The sequence below is a fragment of the Sus scrofa genome, chromosome 3 (assembly GCF_054392235.1).
Source record: "Sus scrofa isolate SSC_HxYL_T2T_F1_AM1 chromosome 3, Sscrofa_HxYL_maternal_Yorkshire_Landrace_v2.0, whole genome shotgun sequence".
NCBI lineage: Eukaryota > Metazoa > Chordata > Mammalia > Artiodactyla > Suidae > Sus > Sus scrofa.
The window spans coordinates 39,909,218-39,926,895 of record NC_139385.1 but is presented as its reverse complement, the minus strand read 5'-3'; the positions used below and the strand labels follow the sequence as shown (position 1 = coordinate 39,926,895).

General features: G+C 45.8%; 1 long non-coding RNA gene across 1 annotated transcript in view; it reads left to right on the top strand.

Moving 5' to 3' along the window:
* LOC102160708 (uncharacterized) overlaps window positions 1–17,678 on the top strand; it is a 235,236-nt gene that overhangs the window by 15,717 nt on the left and 201,841 nt on the right. Inside the window, exon 2 of the long non-coding RNA XR_014840839.1 lies at window positions 2,565–2,745. This is a non-coding gene — a long non-coding RNA (uncharacterized LOC102160708). The remainder of the gene's footprint in view (window positions 1–2,564; window positions 2,746–17,678) is intronic.

Below are 17,678 nucleotides of genomic sequence, written 5' to 3'. Positions count from 1 at the left end.
ATTGGTGAAAAAAATCAGTAATTCTTGCCTTCATGGAGCTTACATTCTCACAGGAGAGACAAAATATACAATGTATGTGGCTAAATCACCTGGTATTTCAGAAGGAGTTAGGTGTTACGGAGAAAAAAGCAAGGGATTGAGAGCCAGTGGGGTGGATGGGGTTATGGATTAAACAGGGTGGCCTCTGTCAGAGATGAGCTTTGGGCAAGGACAGTTTCCAGAAATGAGCTAATCTTTTTTATTTGTGTATATATTTATTGCTTGTCTCTTCCCAGACAGTAAGATCTCTGAGGGCAGGGGCCTCTTTTGTCTCGTTTCTGTCTGTAACCAGTGCCTGGCATGTCATGGGAACCCAGTGGTTTTTTGTGAAGTGACCGCAAATGCCTGTATGACCAGATAAGAGGCACTGGCAGACGTTTTTGTCCAAGGTGCAGTGGAAGATCCATGAAGTTGTCCCTTACATCCTTCACTTCCCCTGTGGATATTTTTTTTAGGTCTTGCCTTCCTCTTTCTTTTCCTATAGAATGGCAGGAAGGATGGACTTGTGCTCACTTCCTGAAACACATCCCAGGATGCGGCTCAGAGCAAGCGCTGTCATTCCCATTCTGCAGATGAAGAAACGGAGACTCAGAGAGGTCCAAGGTCATGCAGGTTTAGTGACAGAGGTAGATTTGAACCAGAGTCCTTTCCGCCCACAGGAAGACCACTCCCACTGGCTTTTCTGCACTGTCCTTAGCCGGGAACTTCCCTGGGCAGCTCGAGGGTGCTGCCCCCTCCCTCCCGAGCTGGGGGGACCTCTTAGGAGATGGAACTCTTCATCGCCTCCTCCAATTTGTGTACTAAGATGGAATTTTCCCCAGAGTGAACCTGCTGCTTCCCAGCTCTCTCTGAACCAATCCAGTTAGGGCAAATCCTGTTCAGCCAGATGGATCCTCTTAAACAGAACCAAATAAATAAGCAGTAAGCTTTGAATAATTGGCTTTTGCTTCTCAAAGCCAATTGTTATCAAAATGAATCCTTCATTCTGCCTCTTTCATTACATTTAACGAAATTGTCCTTTGGGTCTCAGGAGAAAGCTTAACCCTTTTACTTCTAAATGTCTTTAAGGCCATAGCCTCTACCTTTCTACAGAACTTTAGGATTTGCAAAGTCCTTTCATATAAATCACATGATTTTGGTCCAGATATTGCAACCCCAGCCTGTGATGTATAAGGGCATTTTCAAAAACCTGGGAATCTAAGGATGGACACATTCATTTTCAAGCAGCAGAAAACACAACTCCAACGGACATAAAAATAAAGGGAACTTACTGTCATAGAACGGAAATACCCAGAGGAAGAAACAGTTTTGGGTGCCGTGTGATCATTACTATGGCTTAATTTCTCTGTCATTTTTTTCCCCAGTTATTTTGCAAGTCAGATTCCTTCTCAAGCTGGCTTCTTTCTTGATTGCAATATGGTTACGACAAGTGATGCTTCATGCTTTTTCATTCACAGCCACAGGGCAGAAAGAGAGTTTTTGTTTCTGCGTTCTTCACAGGAGCCTGGAGGTTCACCTCATTTGCCCCTACAGAGGTCACACGCCCACTCCTGAACTGGGGACAGTGGCTGGGGGCCTAAGAATGCTGATGGGCTTCAGCCAGTCTGAGCTTCTTCCTGTTTCAGGGCTTGGAGTCCATCTTCCCTAAAGCATATTGATGCCGTTATGAGGAGGGCAGAGGCCACAGACACTGGATAGGCAGCCAACACATTTCTACTATGGATCCATACTTTGTGGTTTTCTTTGGCTGCTGCCAGAGCATGCAGAAGTTCCTGGACCAGGGGTTGAACCCGAGCCACAGCAGCAACCAGAGCCACAGCAGTGACAACATCGGATCCTTAATCTGCTGAGCCACCAGGGAACTCTTGGGTCTGTGTTAGGGTAGGAGAAACTGAGGATTGAGTCATTTATTAAAGGGCATTTGCTCACTGGCTATTGAGCAGACGCACATCTCTCATCAACAGATGTCCCTTGAGTGGGAAACATTGCCTATTCTGGACCATCTGGAACCTTGTATTTTAATCAAGAGTCTTCGAGTTGCAAGACATAGAAGCCTATTCAAGCTAATTTGAATAAAACAACAGGGTTTATTCTCAGAGTACAGGATTCAAGACCTCATCCTGTCTTCTCCCACAAATGACATTATAATCTCATATGATGAAATGTTAAAAACGGTACACACATTGCTTATTGAAAAAAATATTAATTCACCCCAGAGGCCTCTGCAGCCTGTTCAGGGTGGAGCCTCTGTTCCTGTCATTATATTTGGGTTTAGGGAGCTTCAAATATATCTAACCCGTTTTGCATGCAGTTCTAGCTAGCTCATTTAAGCTTAATTAGATGGATGTGTTCAAAAAAAGGGAAAGGAACTGAAGTTTCTCAGGAAAAAAAAATATAGGGGATAGATTGGAAATCTGGATGGTGAAATCTGCTCTCCTCATTACCCGGCTTAGATATTCAGTGACTGTAGCCTCAACTGCATGCCTGCTCTGCACTGAGCTTGCATTCTGATTCTGGTCCCACAGGTGCAAGCCAGAGATTACTCCAGGCTTGCAAGAGGCATGCTGGTTTTATAAAGTTTTCTCCACCTACTCCCGTACATGAGCTGGGACCATGGAAAAACTTCTCAGCCACTCAAGTATCCAGAGAGGGCGAGGTATCTTCTGTCTCTTCGTGAAGGTTCCAGACAGCCCTGTTTTGGGGATGGTAAGTCGCCTTCCTAGGCATCTGAATGAAATCATCTTGAATGATCCTTTCCAGTGCATGGACTTCATGGTTTCCTGCTCTTTTGAGAAGTAGAGGAAACCAATGTCTAGGTCATCTGATGAGTGAATAATGAAAGAGTGAATGAATGAATGAATGAATGCATGAATTCTCTCTTTGCCTCCCTGATGAGTTTGGCAATGTCTCTGCTCAAACCGTGTGGCATCAGAATAAGCTGAGAGCTTGTTAGAAAGGTCGAATCTGAAGCCCCATCCCAGACCCTGAATCAGTATCTATGTCTTAGTAATTCTCCCTGAATCATTCACAGGCACATGAAATTTTGAGAAGCATGCTGTAGAAACTGTGTTGACATTGCCTGCAGTCATTTGATTAATGCCCTCATTTGATAGCTTATCTACATCCAGGAGAAAGGCCAGTACGATGTCCATTCAATAGAGTTTCTCCATCTCTTATGGAGGGGTTGTATCTAGGGGGTATTCAGCAGCTACTGGATGGACGGATGGATGGAGAAAACAGGCTTCACTGCCTGCAGGGAGGCTATGTGTCCTAGTGGAAGAACGCTGGGGTCATAAGAAAAGGGAAAGGTCAGTGAGAAGTTTGGTCAGCATTTCTTGACCATCTGATCTGTATGAGGTGGTTTACCTATATCATACCATTGCCTGCCCGTAAAACATCCCCCAGCAGGTATCGATAGTGTCATTTTGCACCTGAGCAAGTGGTGGAGCTACCATTTGAACCTGGAACAGTGCTTTTTCTTGCCTGTTGCACTGCCACTCGATATTTGTGTGACCTTGGGTGTCCATGGCAGACGCCTTGGTGACCTTCTCATCTCCTCTTGGCCCTTCACTGTGCCCAACCACAGCTTCTGTTTGCAAGGAGCCTGCAACTTGTTTGGTACACAAAGCAAGTCAGGAGTTCTGGGGAAAAACCCCATCAGGAGCAGCCCTTGACCAACAGGAACTGGAGTTGGCACATCCCCTTGGATGGGGTAACTCTGGGGCATGTTCTTCCATCTCCTGCAGTCTCCCTCAGGGTGCACTCCCTGGTGCCCACAGAAGAGACCTACTCAAAACACACCTGTACTGGTGTCCTTTCCTTCCCTGTCTCATTTCCCTCTGGTACTTCCTGGGATCCCTGGGCAAATACGTTGTTTGCATGTAAATCCCTTAGCTTAGGGTCTCCTTCTCAGAACCCAAATCTAAAATAGCAAGTCTTTATCTTAGGGTCTCCTTCTCAAATCTAAGACAGTGTCTGCTAAATACAACCCACAGCAGCCAAGATGTCCTGATTATGTGGCCTTGCAGAAAGCACCCAGAGGGCATGACCTCATTGAATCTTCATAACCTCCCTGGGAAGTAGGTTCTGCTCCTACCTGCAGATGAGGAAATGGAGCCTCAGAGAGGGAAAGTGATGCACTGAAGGTCCCCCCACCCCCCAAAAAAGTAGAGGGACCTGAGATGTTCATTGAGTGAGTTTCTTCTTTTCCCCTCCCCTCCGCCCCCTCCTTCAGTCTGGGTCCCTCTATTGACAGTCCACATCGGATGCTTGGGTATTGGGGAGTAGCCAAGGACTGTGACAGGTAAGTATGGAAGTAGGAAGAGGGATTATATGTGGTCCACAGTCATCAGTGTTGAGTATCTGGCAGCACCCGGTGAATTTATTTACCATCTAAATAAATTCTAGATGGTAGAATGGCAAACAGCTTTTGTCTTCCATGCTAGCTCTCACTGACTAATAGTGGCTCCCTGGAGCCCTGTGTTGAGAGCAGTTCTGAGGCTGCTTCCCACCTCAGAGTGCAAGAGAGTCAGGATTGATTAGTGATGTCTGCCTAGGGCACAGGCGAGGAGAGTATTGGTACCCAGGCCATGTGTGTCAGAGGAGTTCTTTCCATTAGGACTGAAGCAACATTTACAATTTCAAGTAGGCTTTCACGTTTGAAAAAGAGATGATTTTTCCTTGAGAGTTTATCTTGCATTTGAACATATGTGGCTAAACCTAGGCCATATGCGGAATTACAGCTTGATTATAACTCCCTAGGGCAAAGAAAAGAAAAATCAGCACACAATTTACTGAGTAGAGCACACATAGAAGAGGGACCTGGGAGTTGCTGTGGTGGTACAATGGGATCGGTGGCATTTCGGCAGTGCCAGGACCCTGCCTGGCATAGTGGGTTAAAGGATCTGGGATTGCTGCACCTGTGGCATAGGTCACAACTGCGGCTCGGATCTAGTCTCTGGCTTGGGAACTCCAAATGCTGCAAAGGGTGGCTGAAAAAGAGAGAGAGAGAGAAAAAAAAAGAAGAGGGATCTGAGATGTGCGTTGAGCGAGTTGTTTCTTCTTCTCTTCCCCTCCCCCTCCCTCACTCCTCTTCCTCCCCCTCCTCCTTCTTTCCTCCTCCCTCCTCCCCCTTGCTTCTCCCCCTCCCCCTCCTGATCACAGAGGCCTCTAGGCTGGCTGGGCTTTGATGAGTTTTTTCAAGTCTGTGATTTCCACCTCCAGGAACTCTGGCTTATTTGTCTTATCTAAGCAGTAAGTGACAAGTTCTTTTTTTTTTTTCTAATTTAATTTAATTAAAAACTTTTTAATTGAAGTGTAGTTGATTTACAAGGTTGTGTTCATTTCTGCTGTACAGCAAACGATTCACTTCTACATATCCACACATCCGTTCCCATATAGGTAACCACAGAATACGGGGTAGAGTTCCCTGTGCTCTACAGCAGGTCCCTGTTGGCCATCCCTTCCATATACTGTGTGTGCACATGCCGTCCCAAGCTCCCAGTCCTTCCCCCTTCCCTCCCAGCAGTGATACGTTCTTGTTTTGTTTTGTTTTTTCTTTTTAGGGCTGCACCCACGGCACATGGAAGTTCCTAGGCTAGGGATCCAATGGGAGCTACAGCTGCCAGCCTACACCACAGCCACAGCAACATCAGATCCGAGCCACATCTGCAACCTACACCATAGCTCATGGCAATGCTGGATCCTTAACCCACTGAGCGAGGCCAGGGATCGAACCCACAATCTCATGGTTCCTAGTCAGATTCATTTCTGCTGCGCCATGGCAGGGACTCCTGACACGTTCTGATTGTGGGAGTTTTGTCCCCTTAACTTATCGCAGCTGGGAGAGGGAGGCAGGGAGCCTTCCCCCCCCGCCCCGCCCCAGGTCATGGCGGGCGGGTGCATCTGCCTGTGAGGAATGCTGAACACAAACTATAAATAATGCAGCCACATCTGCCCTTGAGTTTGGAGCTCCTGTAATTTGCTGCATCACGTAACTTCTTGACGCTCCATGCAGACCTGTGTGGTGGGGGATGTAGACTCAGATTTTTAGTTTAACCCTTAATCGGCACCCTTGCTTTCAAAACGCCTCTGGGAATCACCTTTTATCTCATAAGACGTTTTGAAATTCTCAGATTTTCAGAGGAAATTCAAACATTTAGGAATGAACTTGTCATGAATTCACATAGGGGAAAATTCTGTTTGTATTTAATTAACAATTGTCAGGTTCATAGACAAAAGACTTGTGGTTGCAAAGGGGTAGGGGAGTGGATGGATGGGAGTTTGGGGTTAGTAGATGCAAACTATTCCATTTAGAACAGATAAGCAATGAGGTCCTACTTTATAGCACAGGGAACTCTATCCAGTCTCTTGGGATAGACCGTGATGGAAGATAATCTAAGAAAGGGAATGTATATATGTGTATGACTGGGTCACTTTGCTGTACAGCAGAAATTGGCACAGCATTGTAAATCAGCTATGCTTTCATTAAAATAAATAAGGAAATAAAATCATCACACCTCCAAAAAAAAAAAATTGTCAGGTTAAATGGTTTAACAGCATAGTCCACACTGAGATTCTGTTGAAGGAAGTGGCTTTTCTAAAATGAGCCCGGCATTCAGCGGATTGTTGGAGAGAGGGATGGTATTCTTCTTCTGAGGCAAAAGGATGGTTTGGAAATGCAGTTAGATGGAGCGTTGCTATAGCAAAAGAATGGAAAGTGGGTTTCTTTGGGTTAGTGGTGAATGCCTGGAACTTAACAGAGAGGTTTCCGTTGGAGGTGAGGATCAGTGACATGGAATGTCAAGATTGATTGGAAATGTCTGCCATGGGCCAAGGAGGAAAGAAACAGCACACGCACATATGTGCACCCGTTCTCCAAGAGGAAGTCGTCTAGAAAAGCAGGGCGGGAGGAACAGACACCAACTGTCCTGGAAGTAAAAAGGAATTGGACAAGGTCCATTCTGACTGCCCATTATTGGAAGGAAAGTTTTGATTTAGACATTAGCAGGCTCCAGAAAAAGCTAGTCTCTCCATCCTCCCCTGTTTCCTAAGAGAACGAGCCAACATTGTTTAAGACCTCATGCAAATGAGGTTTTCAGGCGGAGGAGAGACAAGAGAGAGAAAAGCAAATGTTTTCTTTTGGCACCGGGCAATGACGCACAGAACTATATAAAAGAAATGGCTTTGCAGAACCACATCAGGCATGATGCTGTGATTTTCCTTGAATTTCCATGTCTTCTAGAGCGGGGAAGCAGAAAGAATTCATTCAGCTTTGGATGTGGATTCAGATACTGACCCTACCACATATTTACCAAAATCCAGAGTAACTTTGGACAGGTCATTTGAATGTTCCAAGCCCACTTTTCTTCATGTGTAAATTAGGACTAAAAATAGAAAACCTGCCTAGCTTATGGGGTTTTGCCCAAAGTGGAATATGAATACCTCCCGCCAGGAATTGACATGGGTGGGTGGGGCTAGCACTGCATCAGGGACGATGTGTGTGTTCAACAATATGAATTCAGGAAGGAAAAAATCCGTAGAGGGTCAGACTGCCCTGTTTTTGCCCTTTGAGTTCCCGGACCATCCTTCTTCTCAGAGGCCATGGCAAAAAGAAAGACAGCTCCAGATAGATCCTGGTGGCTTTGGTCACTTTATCACCCTTGTGAGTTCCATAGACTCTGCAGGAAAAAGTTGTGTGGTGGTTGAAGCTGATCCCAAGGCGGGGGTGACTTGGCCAGGATCCTGGATCACTAGATCCTTCCTTTATGAATGTCCTGGATGCTGAGTTTAGCTTCTTGATTTTCTGCGGCTGGGAGAGAGAGACAGAAACTGCCTGCCCTACCCCAGGTCTTTATGGAGCTCCAAGGTGAGGACCACTTTCTCACCATCTTGTTCTTTCTGGAGCCAAGTTCTGCATCCCATTTTTGAGGTCCTGGAGTCATGCAGTCATTATGGACCCAAGGAGAATGAGGTTTCCATCAGTGCCATAAATGGCCTCAGGCCGGAAGGACCTGATAGGTTTGGCAGTGCAGTCTTGATCCAAGTAGCCCCTTTAGGAGAAGGAGAGTCTGTGCAGATCTCTGGGCTTATAACCCTCTCTGCCTTCAGGTGACTCACAAACTGCTAACAGTGAATAGAGGGAGAAATCAAGGGGTCACCGCCCTCCACTCTGGTTGAATGTGGTTGAGCTTCTGAGATGGTAATACATCCAAATAGTAGCCGACTGTCCGTCCTTCCTTCCTTCCTTTCTTTCTTTTTCTCTCTCTCTCTCTCTCTTCTCTCCTTCTCTCCCTCTTTCTCTCCTTCTTTCTTTCTCTCTTTCTTTTGTTTCTTTAGGGCCACACATGCAGCATATGGAGGTTCCCAGGCTAGGGGTCGAATTGGAGCTGTAGATGCCAGCCTACAGCACAGCCACAGCAACGCTGGGTCCGAGCCTCGTCTGTGACCTACACCACAGCTCATGGCAGCACCGGATCCTTAACCCACTGAGCAAGGCCAGGATCGAACCTGCATCCTCATAGATGCTAGTCAGATTTGTTTCCATTGAACCATGACGGGAACTCCTAGATTTTTCTGCTAATACTATGCCTAAGACCAACCCGTCATAGCTCCATCCTTGGCTCTAGTGGTACAGACACCTGATCTACGAGGATTCTTCCTCACGTCAGCCTTTATCTTTTTTTTTTTTTTTTTTTTTTTTTTTTTGCTATTTCTTTGGGCCGCTTCTGTGGCATATGGAGGTTCCCAGGCTAGGGGTCGAATCAGAGCTGTAGCCACCCGCCTACACCAGAGCCACAGCAACGCGGGATCCGAGCCGAGTCTGCAACCTACACCACAGCTCACGGCAACGCCGGATCGTTAACCCACTGAGCAAGGGCAGGGACCGAACCCGCAACCTCATGGTTCCTAGTCGGATTCGTTAACCACTGCGCCACAACGGGAACTCCACGTCAGCCTTTAAACTACAGCAATTATTTTTGTTTGTTTTTTTCTTGCCTGGTTATTGAGAAAGGACCGAGGCTGGCATCCAGCTGCTGCCTCCTGCCTCTCCCCTGGCAAGCTGAGAAGGCCTGGAAATCTATGTCCAGAGGCAGGCATCCGCTGGGCTTTGGGGTTGGGTGTATCCAGACCTCTTGCCCACGGAGAAGAAAGACCCTGCTCTCTGGGCGTCTTTGAGAGCATTGAACTGGGGGGCCCAGGAGGCATCTCCCCACGGGCAATCAAGGGGGAAGCTAAAGCTGATTTTTCTGTTTTCTGGCAGCAGCCTTTGCTTTCCTTTCCCCCCTGGGGAAATTAGCTTGCTGGCTCAGAAAGAGGGAAAAATAAACAAGTCTAACCTGAAATATGCATTAGAGTTTAGCTATTTTTGGAGGTTTCTCAGATTGAAAATGGCTGAAGTTTGACCAGTTCCCATCTGCCCTGAATTAACTTTCAGAGGTTTTGTGGGGAGAGTGAGGGTGCGTACGAACATCAGAACGCCTGGGCTGAGATCCGCTGGGATCTGTGGATCCGGGCACAGGAACCGTGGCAGTAGAAAGTCCATTCCTCTTAGGGACTGGCTCGGAGAGGAGGCAGGGAAGGAAGCTATTTCGGGATGGGCAGGGGTTACCTCTGCTGTGGACCCCATGCCTGTGACCCCCCTGCCCCCCTAGGCTCATGGTGAAGTCCTAATGTGATAGTATTGGGAGGTGGGCCCTTTGGAGGTGATTGAGTCGGGAGGCTAGAGGCCCCGGATGAGATAGTGTCTTGATAAGAAGCAGAAGAGAGCTAGTTCTCTCTGCACCCTGCGAGGCTGCAGTGAGAGGCCAGCCCTGTACAAACCGGGAAGCACCCCTCCCTGGACACCAGATCTGCTGGGGCCTTGATCTTGGATGTCCTGGCCTCCAGCACCATGAGAAATAAGTGTTTGTCGGTGGTATTCAGTTACAGTGGCCCAGATGGACTGACACTCTCTAAGCTCTCTCTGCATCCTCAGCCTCTAATAAAATGCCTGGCACATAGTAGGTTCTCAATAAATGTTTGCTGAGTCAGTGGGGCTGAAGGTGAGAACAAGTGTTGAATCCTTGTCTTGGGCTTGTCTCTACACTTTCCGTGCAGTCTCCTTAAAGACCCATTTTGCAGGTGGGGAAACTAGAGGGAGAGCATATGCTGTCAGTGTCCATCTCTTCTCCTGTCACCTAGTGTTCCTGAGCCCACCGCAGCCCCCGCAGCTCTCTGCTCAGGGCCCACCTCTCGGCCCACGTGTGAGGCACAAGTGTCATGGAGGTAAAGCCCCAGGAAGGACGACAGATGGGGGTTGGAGGATAAACAGCCTGCGGTCCTCTCACACAGGTGAGGCAGCTCTGAGGCCTCTCCTGCCAGCTCTATGCTTCCCTGTTGAGTGTGAATTTAAGTCAATTAATTTCTTCTTCTTTGGTGTTTTTAATCTTCTTTGCAGAGTAAAGGCCTTAAAACATTTTTGGAGGGAGTTCCCTGGTGGATCAGTGGGTTAAGGATCTGGTGTTGTCACTGCTGTGGCACGGTTTGATCTCTGTCCTGGGAACTTCTGCGTGCCATGGGTGTGTAGCCAAAACAAAACAAAACAAAACAAAAAACCCAACAGAAAATTCACAGTTTTGGGCTTGTAGGAGAGCTAACTTTTGGGATGGGACCAATAGTAAGAGGAGGAGAATTTCTGGGTGCCTTTGAAATCACCCCTCCCCCCAGCCCATTCGATCCAGCCTCTTTTAGCTACAAGGATACACCTCTCTCTCAGTGGCACACTTATTCTCAACGTATGTAATACCTAGAACCACACATACAACACTAAACATTTAAAGGTATTGAGACTTAAATGGGCTCGATTCCATTCAAACACTTATACTGAAGACCTGCTACGCGCCAGGCATTGTGCTAGCCAATGGTGGAGATGAGAGAGGAACCGGGAGCCCACCATTCAATGGTGGAAGACAGAAGCATTCATAAAAGAAGACACTAAGGTTCTTGACACTGGATGTCCTGGATTGACAGCCTCCTGTGTGTGGAGCCTTTTCCATGGAGCATCTCCATCTGAGATGGTTAAGTCACCTGCTTCAGGTGTGAGGGTGAATTTCACGTGTCAGCCCGCCTGGGCTAAGGGATGCTCAGATAGCCGGTAGCGTGTTATTTCTGGGTGTGTCTGTGAGGGTGTTTCTGGAAGAGACGAGCATTTGAATCTGTAGACTGTAGAAAGGAGATCGCCCTCACCAGTGTGGGCGGGTTTCATCCAATCTGTTGAGGACCCGAATAGAACAAAAAGGCGGAGGAAGGGCGCGTTTGCTGGGACGTCCATCTCCTCCTGCCCTCGGACACCTGCCAACCTCATCCTCAGGCTTCCGGGTTTGCACTGGGGGCTCACACCGCTGACTCCCCTGGTTCTCAGGCTTGGGGATTTGGGCTGGGACTCTACCACTGGCTTTCCTGGGGCCTCCACCTCACAAACGGCAGGTCGTGGAACCTCTCCGGCTCCATAATTGCATGAGCCAGTGCCTTATAATAAGCTTCTCACTGCATATCTCTGTCTGTATCCTGTTGGTTCCGTTTCTCTGGGGAACCCGGACCAGCACACCAGGGACCTGGGAAGTGGTTGTCATATGGACTCTTAGCTTCTGACCACCGTGTTTTCCATCTCGTGTTTCCAGGGCTGACGGTGACCTTGTTGTGTGGCGACTTAAGAGATGTTAGGGAAAGGGCTCCCGTTGTGGCTTAGCCAGTTAAGAACCTGACATAGTGTCCATGAGGACGTGGTTTCGATCCTGGGTCTCCCTCAGTGGGTTAAGGATCTGGCGTTGCCACAACTCTGGGATAGGTTGTAGGCGTGGCTCGGATCTGGCGTCGCTGTGGTGGGGGTGGAGGCCAGCAGCTGCAGCTCCGAGTCGACCCCTAGCCTGGGAACTTCCCTATGGTGCAAGTGTAGCTGTAAAAAGAAAAAAGAGAGCAAGCGAGACGTTAGGAGAATAGAGGGAGGAGGTGACGCATTTTGCAAGAGGGGGATCTTTAGGAAAGAGCCCATTGTGCTGTCACTTGGAGCTTCGTTGTCCACCCTGGCAATTAGGGGCTGTGCGTGGCTCTAAATTAATTCACATTAAATTAAACAAAAATTCAATCTTTAAGTCACACTAGCCACATTTCAAGCTGCCCATAGCCAAATACAAATTTATTGTCTTAGAGTTCCCGGAGTAGGAAATCTGAAAAGGCACCCTGTGGGCCAAAATCAAGGTTTTAGCAGAGACGCTCTAGGGGAGAATCTGTTTTCTTGTTTTTCCACCTTCTAGAAGCTGCCTGCCTCCCTTGGCTTATGGCCCTTTCCTCTATCTTCAAAGCTGCCAAGTGGCAGTTGAGTCTTTCTCGTTGACCTAACTCTGACCTCCTTGTCTGCCTCCTCTTCCACGTTTAAGGATCTTTGCGGTGACTAAGGGCCCATCTTGATAACCCAGGATCAGCCCCCACCCCTAATTTTAAGATCAGCTGATGAGCAACCTTAATTCCCCTTTGCCATGTATTGTGACATAGTCACAGGCTCTGGGAATTAGGGTGTGGGCATCTTTGGGAAATCATTATTTGGCCTACCCTCTTACCTAATGTTCTAGAAGAAACCACAGCAAAAGACGTAATTCACGTATATGGAGGATGAGTAGCAGATGAGAAGCAAGGCTTTGTGATTTGAAAAGCAGTGTAGGCTGGACATAGGAGAACTTTCTGGAGTCAGCTACCTGACTTTGAGTCTTGCATTGTGACCTTGGCCAAATATCATTGAGCCTCAATTTCCCTCACCTGTAAATGGAAGTAATGACAGAACCTTCCCCCCAACCCCCAGATGAGGATTAGAAGTGATAATGCCTGTAAAGGCTTGGCAGATAGTAAACCCTCAAATGTCAGGTACCATTTGGAAGCTAAAAATGCCTTCACATTACAGTCTGAATGTGTTCTAGCTTTGAAAATAGCTCCAAATTCCATTTATGTGAAGAACCACATTCTGTTCTCCATCCTTGTGTGTGAGATGCCCCTGAGCGTTGGGTGGTCATTAGCGCAGTGAGGAAAGATGTTCTGCCTGGTCTCAAGGTCATAGCTGGGGGCTGGCCTCCCTCTGCCATTGGCTAATGGACTTGGGGACCTGACATTCAAAAGCAGGTTCTGCTTCTACAAATGTAATAGAAATACTTTTGTCATCTTCAATGCAATGAAATTAGTGGGTGCTGATGTATTTCAGGAAATTCCTAGAATTCCCAGGTTATAAGGGAATCTATTGGGACCATTCTAATGGTGCTTGAGCATTCTTTAGAACAGTCGGCTAAAAGTCTTCCCTGTTTAAATGACAGAGAGATAACAATTACCTTTGAAATTAAAAAAAAAAAAAGGGAAGAGGTAGTACATGCACATGGTATAAAAGGGTCTGCTGCCTCAGTCAGACTATTGGTCTTGGTTTCCTGTGTGCCCTTCCAGGTAGAGTCTGTGCACTTCCCTTCTGTGCATTTATGCACCATCTATTTCTCTCCTCCCATCCCCTACACCAGTGGGAGCTTACTATATTCATCATTCCGTGCCTGCCCCACCCTCCTATTGTCAATTTTAATAACCTCTCTTGTTGGACTGTGCTATACTGCTGCAGAATCGGTGTTCCATTTTAAGGATGTGCCATAATCCATCTTACAGATAGCTTATTTAGAGTTTTTAGGTTATCCTCACTGTTGCACTATTACAAGTAATAGTGCAAATAATCGTTGTATTGACATCACTTCACACAAATCCAAATGTGGTATCTGTTTCCAGGGGAATTGCTGGGCCACTTGGTACCTGCCTTTTTCTTTCTTTCTAGGGCTGCACTGGTGGCATATGGATGTTCCAGGCTAGGGGTCCAGTTGGAGCCGCAGCTGCCAGTCTATGCCACAGCCACAGTGACAACAGATCTGAGCTCAGTCTGTGATCCACAACACAGCTCATCGGAACACTGGATCCTTAACCCACTGAGTGAGGCCAGGGATTGAACCTGCATCCTCATGCATACTAGTTGGGTGTGTTAGGGCTGAGACACGATGGGAACTCCCCATATGTGCATTTTTAATGTAAAAATTTGTTCTACTCTTGGTGGGAATGTAAATTGGTTCAGCCACCATGGAAAATAGCATGGAGGTTCCTCAAAAAATGAAAAATAGGATTACCATATGATTCAGCAACCCCACTTTTGGGTATATATCCAAAGGAAATGAAGTCATTTTGGAGTGATAGCTGAACACCCACGCTCGTTGCAGCATTATTTACAATAGCCAAGATATGGAAACAACCTAAGCATCCACTGGTGGATGAATGGATAAGGAAGATGTGGTGTGTGTACACACACACACACACACACAATGGAATTATTATTCAGCCATAAAAAGAAGGAAATCCACCCATTTATGATGACGTGGATGGATGAGGGGATTATACTGAGTGAAATAAGTCAGATTGACAAGACAAATACTGTACGATCTCTCTTATATGTGGAATCTAAAACAAAGAAAAGCCAAATTCATAGGAACAGAGAGTAGAGTGGTAGTTGCCAGGGGCTGGAGGGTGCGGGAAATGAGGACATGGTGGTCAAAGGGTAGGAACTTCCAGTTACAAGATTAACAAGTTCTGGGGAGGAAATGGACAGCGTGGTGACCAGAGTTAAAAATACTGTATTGTTGGAGTTCCCATTGTGGCACAGTGGTTAACGAATCTGACTAGGAACCATGAGGTTGCAGATTCGATCCCTGGCCTTGCTCAGTGGGTTAAGGATCCGGCGTTGCCATGAGCTGTGGTGTAGGTCGCAGACGCGGCTCGGATCCCGTGTTGCTGTGGCTCTGGCATAGGCCGGTGGCAAAAGCTCCGATTCGACTCCTGGCCTGGGAACCTCCGTATGCCGCCGGAAGTGGCCCTAGAAAAGACAAAAAAAAAAAAAACAAACAAACCAAAACAAAACTGTATTGTATGGTTGAAAGTTGCTGAGAGAATATACCTTAAATGTTCTCATCGCACACAAAATCATAATTATGTAAAGTGATGGATGTATTAATTAACCTTAATCATTTTTCAGTATATACCTATATCAAAAAGAGGGGTTTGGGGAAGTTCCCATTATGGCTCAGCAGTGATGAGCCCAACTAGTATCCATGAGGATGCAGGTTTGATCTCTGGCCTTGCTCAGTGGATTAAGGATCTGGCATTGCCATGAGCTGTGGTGTAGGTTGCAGATGTGACTCAGATCCTATGTTGCTGTGGCTGTGGTGTAGGCCAGCAGCTGTAGCTCCGATTGGACCCCTAGCCTGGGAACTTCCATATGCGCCAGGTGTGGCCTTCAAAAGGAAAGAAAGGGGCGGAGGAGGGTTTGGCCAAATTGCTCTTCATAGAGGTTTATCCATTTATCTTCCCACTGGCAATTGTGAGAATGACAGTTTCCCTATAACCTCAATGATAGTTAGCAAACATTTAGATTTTTGCTAATTAGATGTTAAAACATATTATTATAGTTTAAATTTACATTTATCTTATAACTAGTGTGGGTTATCATAGTTTAATATGTCGAAGCACCGTTCATGTTTTATTTTTAAACAAAAGACACTTGGTCCTTTTTTCTGTTGCGTTGTAGATATTTTTCCTACTGATTTCTAAAATTTCTTTATATTTAGGAAATGGCCTTTTCCTTTGGTTCATACAAATATTTTCCCTGGCCTGTGGTATCTTTTAAAACTTGGTGGTTTTTAAAGGCAGTCATTGCTTATTGTATTTGTTCAAATATATGTTTTTACATAGACGGATTCTGAATATTGCATAGTCCTTAATATCTTCTGTTCATCAAGAGTTTATAAAAAATCCCCCATGTTTTCTTTTAGCATTTTAATGATCCCATTATTTTATGTTTAAGTCTTAGCTGCATCTGGAATTTGTTTTAGTGCAAAGGTGTGAAATAAGGATTCAACTTTGTATCTTTCCAGATGGCTTTCCAGTTGTTACCGTTTATGGAATAATCTGTCTTTCTCCCACTGATATGAATGCAACACCATTGTATATTACCAATATATATTAATAGCATACTTATTTGGGTCCATTCCTGCTTCTTTTCTTCTGTAATTCTCTATCCCTTGGGGTATCTTATTCGGTCTTTGGCAATCAATGCACTTTGTCCCACATCCTCCAAAACATGAGAAAGGAAGTTCCCACTCTTGTGACCGAAGTCTAGACTTTTGTGATGGCTTCTACTTGGGAGTAAACTTGTACTTGAGATACTGATTAAAAAGCAGGGTGTGAGGATTAGGAAATTTCCTCCCCATCATTAGCCACAACCGTACTCTCTCAGGATTCAGAGGTTTCAACTTGTTGCATTGGAAAGGTGGAATGAAAAATGGGTTGACCTTGTAGAGAACTACTTGATGATAATAATGATAACATCAATAATTATAAACTACCCTCCTGGGGGTGCTGAGTGATTTAAATATGTTAGCTTATTGATCCTTCCAGCAACGGATAAATTAGCATATTTATCCCCCTATTCCATACGAAGGATGTGAAACTTACAAGACAAAATAGAGAAGGGATTTAGACCTAGGTATAACTGATTCCAAAGCTAGGACTATTATCCCTTCTGTAATTGCAGAGTTTCTGCCATGACATAGCCAGTGAAATACACTTTGTTCATTTATTCTATCCATTAATTTGCTCCACAAAGCAGCCCTTGGTCACTAGTAACAAGAGTCAGAAAATTATATACCTTTAGGGGCAGGCAGGTGACATAAGTGAATGAAATTGCCCAGATGGGGCACAATAGGGGGTAGGGAGGACTGTGGCAAATGAGAGAGCACATGTCAGGTCTATAGTTGGCCCATCCCTCATCCTAGACCATTGTGACTGTGGAGGAAGGTGAGCTTAGCATTGCCCAATCTTCTGACTCCCAAAAGGAAATGGAAATCCATATTTTTAGGTGAAACTTCACGATTTTTAGATGTCAACAAATTATAAAAATCCATGTACGTTCTTTAAAACTCAGTACTTAGTTCTAAGAGATTCTTTGTAGATTGTGCCCTAAACAAACATAGATATTTATTCAACCAAATATGACTCAGCGATGGAAGGGGAGAAATGACTGATACACACATAAAACATGGATGACTCTTAGAAACTCTGTGCTGAGTAGAAGCCAGATGCAAAAGAGCACATCCAGCATATATCCATTATTTGAAAGTCTAGAACAAGCAAAATTAACCCATGGTACAAGCAGGGACGACGGGGAAGGGACTGAGTATCCTTTTAGACATGTTAGTAACATTCTATATCTTCATAGAGTTTGGGTTATACCAATACATGCATTCGTGAAAAACTAGTGAATGTACACTTGAAAAAGTATGTATTTCAATGTATGCAAATTGTATACAAAAATCTATTAACATGTATTGAGGGGTTCCCATTGTGACTCAGTGGGTAAAGGACTCAATGTTGTCTCTGTGAGGATGCGAGTTCGATCCCTGGCCTTGCTCAGTGGGATGAGGATCCGGTGTGGCTATGGCTGTGGTGTGGACCTCAGCTGCAGCTCCCATTGGACCCCTAGCCTGGGAACTTCCATATGCCACAGTTATAGCTATAAACAAACAAACAAATATTGAACT